Here is a 14,231-nt window from a genome sequence, read left to right as displayed (position 1 = left end):
ATGGGATATTCTGGTTATAGTACAGAATGAGAGACTTATGATTCCTTCAATGTAGAGTGATGTTTGTTTGTTTGTTTTTTTCTCCCCCATTCAGATAATTTCAGATAATTTTTAACAACCAGCAATCACTTAAGACACTTAAAGACACTACAGGCAAAAAAAACACTTGTTTTTCATGCACTGGTCACGTTTTGAGATTTTAGATTGTTTGGCTTTTCATGAGCCTCTATGTTATGACAGGCTTGTGGAAAGGATGCACTAACAAAATACTTTATCAGTTTGCATCTGTAGATTTCAATTAAAAACATAAAATAAAGTATTTTATTTATATATTTTTATTTATTATTTATTTTATTCACTCAAAAAAAGAGATCTCCTTAAAAATACAAAACATACAGTTGTATTCCCATCTATATTAAAATTTTCCAGATTTCTCTTTCTGGAAAATTTTTACAAGTTAGTGTATATTTAGTTAATGCCTTATTTCGCATATTAAAAATTTCAGAAAAACTTGTAATACTATTATTGTTTTTTATTATTGTTTTTTATTATTATTTTAATTCCTAATATAATCAATCAAACTAAAGTATGGTTATATTTATTTGTTACATTTATACCCTGTTCACCTGGGGTGTCTTGTCTTTAAAAAAAAGTACTAGCACACGTCTCCCTCAGATAAGACATATACTGTAATTCAAAGAATCATTCATGTCTGCAGCACAACTGTGCAGCGATGAGTTGCATGCTTAAGGAGAATAATCTCCAGTCAATCAATTAATGTCTTGTGAAGCAGTGTTTATAAGAAAAACATCTATCATTAAGATGTTTTTAAACTTAAAACCGGCTGTTTCCGGCTAAAATATGAATCCTCTATCCATAATATTGCTTTCCTCCAATGAAAAAGTAATCTGGTGCTCTGAATCAGGAGAGAAATCTGCAGAGCAAATATACGCTGTGTATTCATAGAGTCGAGGGCCAGCTCGCTGCGGCAGTTATCAGAGCGATTGTCCCCCTGTCCAAGTCTCCAGCAGCGCCTTCAGGCATCTGGCTGTGTCGTACCCCAGGTCCTCACACAAATGCCCTTCTACAACACCAGATGTTTCTACACACGCCGCAGTCCAATCAGAACACAAGATTTTCCCCTCCCTGACTCGGAGTCCACCAGGTGGCATTGGCAGATATTAGAGCATGCTCCACCACATTAAGTAAGGCTCGTCATTTTCTTAAACAGGTTCTACAAAAGTAATTTCCATGTCAACTAGAGAGTAAATAACTACTGATGCTTTAAATACACAAATTATTTATTGATATGCGCATGCATATACGAGTATTTTTGAGCGAAAAAAATAAGGAGATTATCATGATAACTGCATCTACTGTCATTCTCTCTCTTGCATAGCAAGTACAGGTGCGGTAGGCAGAAGACACAGAGAGAGGACAGATATATAACACCACCCAACAACATGCATGTATGACCCGCCGCTGAACATCTCAGCAGAGAGTCAGCCCCCATCATCTGCGCACACACTGGCGAATTTTAACATCCAAGGGGTCAGGAGTCGCTCCCAGAAAACACATGCAGGGCTGGCAGAGGGACGACACAGGCTGCTTGTTTATCACATGGTTGGAGGGCTGGTCCCGCACTCATGGAGATCAAAGTGAGAAAAAAACGGAAAGACTCCATACTCCCAAAAACATGGCTATATGTGGGTTGGGAGAGGGAACACTTGTAAAACTTGCACTATGTGGCCTATTTTTAGCACACTGCCTGATGATGAGGTCTTTGAAAGAGTCTTGTACAGTACTGCTGTCAGTTGGTTTAGAGAACGCTGCTGCGTAAGCTCTGCCTGGGATTATAACAAATCTGTCATGAATTTTAGATGTGACTACTAAAACGCAGGGCCTCCCAGAACGCATTTCAGCAGCCCAAGAGATGGCAGTTTGGCTGTGAATTGTCATAGCGGCTCCATCCAAGGCTGCGAGTGGTGGAAGTCGTACTGGCATTGAACGTTCTCTGGTGACAATACTCACTTCCCCCTGCTGATCTGGGTCCATATGGATATCCTCAGATGTCTGTTTCAGGATCAGTTCTTCTATGGATAAGGCAAAACTTTACCCTTCATCAGCCCCTGATATGTGAAGCAATTGACCCTTAAAAAAAAAAAAAAATAGATATCTGAATTTGTAAACAAAATGTGAGTAGTGAATACATGTGCACAAGAGTTGTCAGGATGTCACTATGCAATTGCTAAGAAGTTATTGGGTTGTTGCTAAGATGATATAGTTGATTGCTAGCATTAAATAAAACAAATGGATATTTTTTTTTTTAACTTATAAAATTATTAAAATAAATGCATTGTTTACTAAAACTACTAAAACACCTTTGTTAACTGAGATAAAACAAAACAAAATAATAGATGAAAAGTTATAAATTGTCCCTGGTAATAAACTAAAATATGTTTAAACTGAACCAGGAAATTACTAACTGGAAATAAATAAAAAATGACAAAACTGAACTACAACTAAAACTGAAATAAAAATAGTAAAAAGAAAAAGCACACACACAAAAAAAAAAAGACAAAAAAAAAATTGGAAAAAAAAATGAAAACTTTAAATATAAAAGAAATATATCTATATATATATATAATATATATATATATATATATATATATATATATATTATATATATAGATATATATATATATATATAAACGTTATATAAGTACCCTCTCAATGTAAATCTATGTTCCCTGTTGTTGATTTATTTATATTTTCTATTCCTTTCCCTCATTTCATTGTCAACAAGCAACAAGAATTTGGGGTATCATTCATGTCGGCACAAAACAGTGCAGGATGAGTTACACTTCAGAAAAATCTTTAACCCAAAGAATGAATAATTGTAATATTGATTCTTGATCCTCAGCAACACCACTAAATAAGAAAGCAAAAGGAACTTCTTGTAAACCAGTTAAATCTTTCTGTGAGCAAGATGCTCTAATGGGCTATTAACACAGAAAGGCCTGTAAGGATTCCTGGAGTTTCTTCTCAATAACTTTCATTCGGTTTTTTTTTTACTTCTGCACTATTTTTTCTACGCAGTGGGTTGAGAAAAAGCTTTTAAGAAAATTCTTGTGAGGACTTCTTCATTTTATAGATAGAATGTTCAGATATATTTATTGATCTCCCAAGAGAAATGTGGTAATTATTGTGGCAGATTAACTGAGAGTCTAGAGATTTTTAATCTTCAGGAATTTGGAAGTCGCTTCTCTTAGAAACCCTCATGGTCATTCCAGTTATTACTTTTATTGCAACATGAGACAAAGCAGGTTTTATGTGTATTTTTTAAACAAATACTTGATCAATAACTCAATATCAGAGTCATTTAGTTACAATTGCTACTGGATGAAGACACAGACAGTGTTGATAAAAGAATCAATGGGTCAGTTGGTCAATGGTGTAATGAACCCTGTGTGTGTTCACACTGACACTGCTGTCATTATCTGCATGTATCTGTCCTGCTTCACTCTGTCCTATTTTATAGTGGTCAAAATTATTACAATTAAACTGTAATCTTGTCCTCTTACAAAGCATCTTATAAGCATCTCCAGATAGAAAATCACAACATAATGTGTGCCATTGTCCAAATTTGACTTACTTTCCAAAGCCCTTTATCCTACAATCTGAGCATAATACACTCCTATTTAATTTTACCTTCCATAATACTCAAATCGTCCGCGTGCTCATTGAGTCTTGGCTGTCTGATTGTCCTTCTGCCTTAATGTTCTAGGGACTAGAGGATTCATAGTAGTGGTCCCATATAAGTAGGTTCAACAATCTGGTCGGTAAAATTATTATCCTCCACCAGTTTTCCTTTTCACTTTTTTTTTTTTTTTTTTTAATTGAATATAAATCAACTCATTGTTCTTCCATAATGTGAAATACTGCATTTTCCAAGTGAAACAGAATATTAAACAGAGAGAATAATGAGAACAGAAATTCATTATAAAAAAAAAAAAAATGCAGTTGTAAAGTTTTACTAAATGTGAGTTGCACAAATAATTTCTCAATCAGAACCGATTTGAAGAAATGTAGCATTTCATCACTTGTTCACCAATGGATCCTCTACAGTGAATGGGTGCCGTCAGAATGAGAGTCCAAACAGCTGATAAAAACATCACAATAATCCACAAGAAATCCAGTCCATCAATTAATGTCTTATAAGAAGTGAAAAGCTGTATGTTTTTTAAACAATCAGTTTCATCACATAATGCGGTTTTAACTTTTCAACCGTCGCTTCTAGTTTCCAGTGAAAATAATAATAACCAATAACAATCATCCCCTGTAGGTCCTTTCACATCAGAATCCATCTACATATTTGTCAGAACGTGTTCAGTTCTAAATAGTGCTTGATCGGTGCATAGTGTCTCTTACTGTTTCAGATGAGATGACTTTTTTTCACTGGAGAAAGTAATAGAATGGATTATGGACTTGTATTATAGCTGGAAGCAAGTGGTTTCAAGTTAAAATAACTAAATGAATTATTTTCTTACAAAAAAAACACAGCTTTTTGCTTCAGAATATGTTAATTGATGGACTGGAGTCATGTGGGTAACTTGTGTATTACTATTGTGATGTTTTTTATCAGCTGTTTGAACCTTCATTCTGAAGGCACCCATTCACTGCAGAGGATCCATTGGTGAGCAAGTGTAATGCTACATTTCTCCAATTCGATGAAAAAAAAAAACATCTACAACTTGAGGTTGAGTACATTTTCAGCAAATTTTCTGCATTTTTAAATAATGTGCACTGAAGAATCATTCACAATACAACCAGGGATTGTTCATCTGAAATCATGTTGACTTTAAATTGGATAGCGATGCACTTAGCTATAAAAATCCTGCAAAAATATGCAGACTCCACCTTACTGTGTCTTTGGTCTCCAACCTTCAAATTTATTTGGAGTGCCAGTCCAACTCCACAGTATCCCACCTGACTGACCGCACTCCCAGCCCGTGCCAGATCCTGGTCATGCAACCTGTCTCTCCAGCTCAAATCCTGATCATTCCAACTACTTACTGCAGCTCGCCGGATGCCCTGCAATGCCACGGCCACTACCCCCACAGTACCTACAACTACAATGCACCACATATCTGGAAAAACATACATTGCATTTTTGTAATAAAACCATCAGATATGAATGTTCTTTTTTAGGTAGATCAGATCTCATAGGAAGAAATTACAAACGAGACATCTTTAATATCTTAATTGCTTCTGCTAGGCAGCAAAGAGATTTTTTTCTGCATGAGAAAAGGAGCCAATTTAACTCACGGAGATCTCAGCAATGTTTTCTCAACAATGTGAGACTTGCCAAGACTCCAAATGTGCAATCAAAAGTCAAGAGATCTCATCAAATTCTTCAAAGAACAAATGTTCAATGCTAAGCTTTCCACACTAAAAAGAAAAGGGTGTAGAAAGAATCTTCTTTCAATAATAGCTAATAAATTTCACAAACAAAAATAAACAGCAAGTCACACACTGAATTAAACATTAAATCTGAAGTATTTTCTTTTAAAACACACTCTAATAACACCTTAAAAATGTTATTTTTACATTACACATTTTTTCAGACCTTACGATTTTTAGGTGAAACATCTGAGATAATGTTGATAATTAAATGACAGGTTTAAGGGTTGCTTAAGGCGTCAGAATTATACAGGGGTCAATTTGTTTACTATAAGAGAACACGGTTCAATCTATTTATATTACATTGTTTTTGATAAACAAAGTATTTTCTTTAAAAACTTGTTTGTTTTCTCCTGTTGATGTGTGATTCAAGGAATATCCTGTTTAATGGTATACAGTAGTATATAAGTGCTGAGGCAATAAAAACATGTTTTGTGAAATTCCAATGTGTTACAGTATGTCTTAGGCAAGCATTTAGCTAAACGTAACTAACCACCCTTTACACAAACCTTGTTACAGCAGCTAAAAGTCCAATGTCCGTAAAGATACTGATTATTAAACATTTATAAACATTTTACAGATGATGAGTAGTTTCAACTTTTGATTGGTACTTCAAAAACATTAATTAAACAATGATTAAAAATGATTGGTTAAGATGTGTAAACATGGTGCATCCGGGTCATTTGGGAGTTGGGACACTTTTTGCCATTGAGATGATTGCTCATAAAGGTACTAATGATTAGTAAACATTTACAAATAATCAATAATTCCACTTAAGATTGGGTACTGCAAAAACACGAATAAATTAATAAATTATTTAATATGTGCAAATAGCAAAAGTCTACACAACAAACAAAGATCAAATATATGACTTTTACAGAGTGTGATTGTGCATTAATGAATAATATGACACCATGAAAAGTTTGTGAAGTGCTTAAAATTACTAATTAAGCAAATTTTTCACAAGATTTGTAATTCTAAAAAAGAGCATTAGGTAATATGTGAGCTGAAGTTTAATGGTATTTATTAGCATTCAAAAGTACATTAACAAATAAGCTTTCAAATACTGTATGATTTTTCTTTAAATCATTTGTAGATTTTTAAAAAGTGCTTGAGTGGATGAATTGAAAGTTTAATGATATTTGTAAGCATGATCCATTACGTGTTATATACTATTTGTTAATAATTTATTAATTAAGCTTTTACTCATTGTAAACCATTTGTCAAAACCGCTTAAACATTTTTTTTATACATGATCATATAAACTGAATGTTTAATGACGTTTGTAAGTTTTTACATTCAATAGTGATCTGTTAATTATTAGGTAATGTTTAATAAGTACATTAGTAAACATTAACAAGCACATATCTCATATTTCTAGATGTGTGAATATATGATAACTAATGATATGTTAAGCATTATATAATATTTGTTAATGATTTATTAAAGAAAGTTATTATAAAGTGTTACCTAATGCGATACATTGTAAACAAAAGTGAGAATGCTGTGATGTTAAAATTAATTTAATTTATTCACTCCCCAACATAAAGCACAACATTTTTTCATGCAGGACATTTGCAGCATGTTATTAAATTTAAATTGTGTTTATAATCTGGTCTCCTAAGATTAAGAGTCATAAAGTATCAATCTGATGTTTCTGAGCCATAAAAGAGCCTTAGCGGCTCACAGCTACCAAACAAAACATAATGGTCTTTAACAGACTCATCAGACTTCATGGAAATATAAGCTATATTTTTCATACTGAATATAAATTATAAATAATGTGTAGTAAATAAAATGTAAATAAAGTTCATCAATATTTAATTAGCAGAGATGCAAAGAGAGCAGATTCTTACCTCACTGGATAGGCAATGATAATACATTTCTGCTTGTTATTTTGGCTTTCTATTATATGACCCTCCAATATATGCACAAAAAATAGTGACAGGAGGTTAAACCGACACAAGTGACTCACAACACATGGACGTTAAACTGATCAGGTTATTTTTGAAGATATCACGTTTTTGACAGCTTTAACCTTGTGTGACTATGAGCTGAAATAATGGGATAATAATAATAACAGAAAACAATAAGAGCTCATTGAATATTTGACCTTCCCCAAATTGCAAAGCGCCTTACCGTGAAAGTGAGTGCTGAAAATGGAAGTTGGAAACGTTTAATAACACACTGCGAGAAGATTAATTGCCATTGAAGCTTATTCTGTCAAGAACTGCTCAATTTCCACTGAACTCGTACACCAATGAGAGACACAAAAGAAGCTGTTCTTACACTCTCAGAAATAAAGGTACAAAAGCTGTCACTTTTCAAAAGGAACATATTTGTCCATTTTTGTACCTTAAAGGTACATATTAGTACTTAAAGTGTACATATTAGAACCCAATAGGTACAAAAGTTTACCTTTTAAAAAGGTACAACCCCAGTGACAGCTTTTGTACCTTTATTTCTGAGAGTGTATTCATCTTGACATATTAAATGTCTGCATTGAAAAGGACTCAAATGGACGTGTCTTTGGGGTAAGAGAGCTTTGTGCTGTATGTCACAGAGTTTTAGGATGTCAATGTCATAAAATGACATAATAATAATAAAAATGGTAAATTATTATAACAAAATTATAGAATTTAAATATTATAAAATATTATATGTAATACATTATATATAAATTACAGAAACAATAAAATATTATTTTGTTATAAAATATAAAATTATTCAATATTCTACATTCAGGAAGAATATAAAAAGAAACCCTGATCAGGTATATATATTTTTTCTTTATATTTGATTTATATAAAGATTGTAAGTTCACATAAGCCTTAAGTTCATGAGCAGACGTTCACAGTCCCATATGCGGTTTTAATACTGATTTAAAAATAGCACCCTATTTCATTAGGCTTCTTGTAAATCTGTCCCACTTGAAGTGTGTTCAAACCCTGGAGACCAGGAGAAACAGGATACTGGAGCCGATCCCTCTCTCCTCATGGAGGCAAGTGTTCTTCCTCTTTTTTATTTCTATTTTATGCCTGATTTGCTGTTGTAAGCTATGACTCACAATCAAGCATATGAAATTTGAGTCCACTGCCAATATATCGCTGTAAAATGCCTTTTTTTTTTAGTTTAGACGTGAGGTCAGATTGACAGGACGTTAACGCATCTGGACCATTCCAGACTGTTTGGGGATGGTAAAAAGTTAATGTGACCACATTTTCCTTGCTGTTTTGCAATTAAAAAAAAAAAAAAAAAAAACATGATGTAGTATGTAGGATATCAGAGCGAATCAGACAATTTAATATTCAGTCAAAACAGAGAGACACAAAGACCCAAATTCCCCAAAGAGGCCCCGAACAACATGGATGGCCAGGAAGGATATTGTCAAATTTGGGGTGAGCAACCCAAGATTAATGTTCAAAGAGACAACACATCCATGAGGAAAATCAAGAGTTCCAGGGATAGTTCACCCAAAAATGAAAATTACCCCATGATTTACTCATTTTCAAGCCATCCTACTTTCTTCTTTCAGACAAATTGCATATATAAAATGCATCAGCTCACTCCAAAATGATCGTAAAAGGGCTTATAAATGAATATCAGTCCATGGCGTAAATCCATATCATGTGACCCACCCATGTTTGAATCACTCATTGTCCTTTTGAATGACTATTGAATAGTTTATAGGTTTATATTTGAGTTTGGTATGTATGTGTTTGATTGTTCGTGATTCAAATCAATCATTGTTTTGTAAAAGGTATAATATTCTTGCTATAGATTCATGTTTAAATTATAAGAGCCAATTCGGACCATGTGACTCACAAGATAACATATTGATTTATGTACTGGGAGAAGAAACATAGCTACAGTACACCCCAAGCTAAGACAATGTCAAATTGGTCAAAACACCATCAAGAATGTATCTAACAGCAGAGTATAAAACCTCATGACCTGAACAATTCTGTGTGTTTTTGGGAAAAGTGTTCGTTCAAGTGTACCCTTTGTACCCTTTTTGGAGCTGCTCTGCTACCATCATGAGGAGATAAGCCATCTAGTCTTGTCATACTCTTCATTTCTTTCTTTTACTTTAATTTCTTTCTATTCTGTTAAGAGTTTTTGTGTTTTGGGTTTTGCCACAAAACAGTGTCTCTGAGTCCAACCTCGTCTGTGCCCACCGCCAAAACTTCGACCAGCCCATGACTCCGCACCCATCCATCCTTCAGCCAAAGCCCAACAATTGGCCTCCCCAAGACATCACTCCGAATGACTACTAGACCTAACAACAACAACCTAGGAACCCCCCTTTCAGCGGCCCTATAAGCAAACTCCAAATGGACGAGAGCTTGCTTGGTTTGCCTTACAATCTCTTGCTTCACATGCTTTTCAAAAGATTTAATTTCAAGAGAAGTGAGGGCTACTGGCCTGAGATCATTTAATTCCTTGGGACTATTACTTTTAGGGACGGGGATAATGACAGCCTGCTTCCACAGGTTAGGTACATATTGAAGATATAAAGACATATCAAAAATATCACTAAAACAGGACTTAATTGGCTTGCACAGCATTTCAATAGATTGACACAAATATTGTCTGGACCAGGACTCTTGTTTAAATTTAGAGAAAGAAAATACTTTTCAACTGCTCTCTACTCTTGGATGAGATGATGATTATATTTGAGTTTGCATCTCAATTCCTCAATATTCACTTTAAAATCAAACTGATTAATTCTTGCATAAAAATTATTTAGAGCATTGGCAAGTTCACTATTTGACCTGGAACCATTCATGCCAATATAATTTCTATGAGTACATTGCTGGATACCTGCTATAGTTTTCATCATACCAAGCTGAAGCAATATTCTTCTTAGCAAGTTTACTTTCTACTTTTGTTCTATACCTTTGTTTAGCTTTTAGAATTTCCAGTTTAACCTCCTTTTTTGCTGCCAAATCCCTCCTTGACTGTAAGACAACGTTTTCTTCTGTAGGCTAGACTTAACTGCTTTAGACATCAATACATAGTTTATTATTGGGATAAATATATATATATATATAGATATATATCTTTCTGCAACTTGTATGAATGTTTGGTGTGTGTGTATGTTTTAGATTATATGTTTTAGATTTGTCCAATAAAGTCTTTTTTATAATGAAAAGATAAGTATCTTGTGTTTTGTGCTTAAAAGTTTGTCTCAAACTGCCGATCTTGTTACCATGTTAATAAAGAGTGTTTTCACCTTACATTTGATATTAATACAAGTTACAGAACTGATAGTTACAGCCGATTAATCGCTGACGGAATCTGAACTATTTACACAGCCAAATATCCTACATAGAATAGAAAGACATAAGAAAATAAAGACACCAAAATGCAATGGGACCAAAAAAGAAGCAAGACAAGAGTGAACACACTTTTCATCACTGGAGAGAGCTGAGAGTTTCAAAGCGCTTGAAAACAGATGTTAAACTTGCTTTGCTTTTGCTTGACAGATAAATATATGTATGACTATAGAATATATGTCTAATTTGGTTGTAAGTAAAATGATTGCTTACACCTTCACACTTACTTCAAACAGAGACATTACTTACACTTTATGCAAAACACAAAAGCATTATTGCTATGTTCAAATCAGAGCAAGCCATCTTACAAGATGAAGCTTAAATTAGAGATTAAATGTAGAGTATGGCGCCTTCAACGTTCAAAAAATTCATGGGTTCAACTTCCAGAGATATGCAATTGAACTAATTAAAAAAAAACAATGCAATGTACTGTAAGTCGCTTGGATAAATGCATCTGCCAAATGCATCATGTAAACTGGTTGGAAGATTTGTATAAATTATGATCCAGCTAAGGCGTCAGTAGGCTGGTAACCAGGTTGTGTGTAAGGAGGCCTGGAGGAAAGCCATCCGTTTGCATTCCCATTCATCTCATCGGCAGCTGTTTGGCCGCCACACAGGACAATCCACTGGAAATATAAATGAAATATTAGTGATATATACAGTATGTTGCTTGCAGCCAGATAGTGTAGTTGCAGCATATAACAGCAGGGGCTAATGGGTCCATGATTACTAGCTATACAAATAAACTGGTAAATAAAGATTATTGGATTATGGTTTACCAGAAAATGCCATTTCAGTTTTTATACTTCAAAATGTAACAATTCAATGTGTTACTTGCTGTTTCTTTGCAATTATTTGTGAAATTTACTAGCAATCTTCTTGACCCAATTGTTGACTTTTGCATGCTGAGAGATTCATATTATGAAAAAAAAAAAATCCTCCCAATATTGTCATGAAACATTTCAGAGTGTGAGCTACAGTTGTATATAGCTTTTGTGTCTAGAATTAAGATTTTAAAAGTAATTATTTATATGCCAATTCTGCAGCAATGTGTCCAGTTGATATGTTCAGTTTATTATGTTCAAGTCATTCTTGAGGACAAATTACTACAACATAATTAAATGCATCGTTGTAAGAATAAATAAATAAATAAATAATTATAAATTACTTACTGATTAAGTTAAACCATGATTAAACCAAGTTGTAATAACTTAATGGAATTGTCTTTGATAACTTGGATAATTGGAGTTTATATATCAGAATGTGTGTTGGGGAAAATGTCAGAATTGTTAAATATAAAGTTTATAATTGCAAGACAACAAGTCAGAATTGTGAGATATAAACTCATAATTGAGAGGGAAAATAAAATTGCTGAATTGTAAAAATAAAAAGTCACAATTACTTTTTTTTTTATTACCTGTGGTGAAAAACAAGCTTTTTAGGTTGTTGCACATTAATAGGGTGCCTAAACAAATTGACACAGTTCAGATGCTGCGCCACAACACACCTGCTCTCGTAAACTGAGGTGTTTACCTCATTTGACAATGTATCATATCGTTCATCTTTGCATTGTCTTCCTTGTCACCATACCCATTTAGCTGGGATGCGGCTGGGGGTCCAACACACAATGACTGCGCTACGCTGCCTCTGGGACCCAAACCGAAACCATTCGCCCTGGCCGAATCCATTGTTCACACGTAAACACACACACTCACACACTGAAGGTGTCCTTTGCCCCACACTGCCGGTTGGTAATTATCAGTGCTCATCTGGTCCTGCTGGCCGGACAGCCGGTCAGAGAGTAAGACAAATAGAGATAGACAGACAGACAAACGAGAATGAAGAGAGAGAGAGACAGGCAGAGAGAAAGCGATACGTGTTCTAATCTCAGATTGCAGGGGTTCTGTCATGTCATGTTGACTGAGCAAAAACAAATACACTTAAAGTCAAACAGTGTTCACAGTTTGCAACCCTATATAAACTTTCGCCATCACATAATGTGAAATGGTGGAGCGGCGACGTTATTTTATATATCAGGATCTGACTGGATAAAGAAAAGTGGGGGTTTCATATAAGTTTAAAAGCCACACTTAATTCAAATTTGATTTAATGTTACTTTCTCATATAGGAGACATTTTCTGAAAAGTACAAAATTGTTTGAGAAAGAGAAAGTTTAATTAAGAATTGTTTTTTATTATATTATGAAACACCCTTTTTTACATGGACAGATGAATCGTGTGTGTGTGTGTGTGTGTGTGTGTGTGTGTGCTTTATTTTTTAATTTATTATTTTTTCAGAGGCAGATGACAATTTGTTATCAGCGATACATCCCTTTCTGTTCCACCGTGGTGGGAAAAACTGCAAGCTTCCAAATCATCCCGCTGAGACCATCATGACCTTCAAGGAGATAAAATAATGAAAACAACTGAAAAAACAATCACTCTTCCGAAAGCACTTATGATAAATTGCTGTGTGCGTTCCTGATTTGTAAGTCACTTGGATAAAAGCATTTGCTAAAAGGACTAAAATAAATTAATGTCATGTTTATGTGGACAATTTTTGATGCAAACATTTCTTGATAAATTGGTTGGTGATTTCTTGTCACTTTGTTTTCATTGCATTTCCTTTGAATGTATATTCTATATTTTTGGGGTTCATCTCAGAGTTGATGAAAATCATGTTCTGCTTTGTGTGAATCATTTTTGACTCAAATTAGCACAAATTGGCAATGTTTTACTGCATTGCTCTTGGTTGTGAATAAGCTGGTAGTGTGTAAACTACACTAGCTGTTACCTAACACCATGAGCAAAATAAATAAATAAATACACACACACACACACACACACACACACACACACACACACACACACAGACACACACAAACCAAAGACCCTCCACTTCGGACTCTTAATGACTGAGATGTTTTTGCCTTACTTTGTAATTATCAAATGAAAAGTGTTCGTCTGTTCTTCAAGGAGTTTCTAAGCAACATATAAAGTGCATTTGTGTCTCTGTATTAGGAAAGCAGCAGATAGTGAAGAACGACAAGAAAATAACACAGGCCAAATGTGTCTGTGTTAACATGCATGCAGGTTAGAGGTTTTTACTGTACATGCATGTGTATAAATCTTTCTAGTCACATGCCCTATATATATATATATATATATATATATCTTGATATATATATATATATATATCTAATATATAACTTGGCCCCAAATAAATTAATTTATACAGAAATTATGCATTAATGATGGAAACTGTACGCCTGTGATTAAATTCTGCTCATAGTATAAACTGAAACAAAAAAGGCCCTAAACCTAAACAGTATTACAGTTCGAATTCTAAAATAAAATATAAAAAAAAATTTAATACACTGTAAAAATTAATTTTTGAGGTTAAAAAGAAAACAAAGAATATTGGAGTATG

The sequence above is a fragment of the Cyprinus carpio genome, chromosome A14, assembly GCF_018340385.1.
Source record: "Cyprinus carpio isolate SPL01 chromosome A14, ASM1834038v1, whole genome shotgun sequence".
Lineage (NCBI taxonomy): Eukaryota > Metazoa > Chordata > Actinopteri > Cypriniformes > Cyprinidae > Cyprinus > Cyprinus carpio.
The sequence above is the reverse complement of the archived record's forward strand: the minus strand, read 5'-3'. Positions refer to the sequence as shown.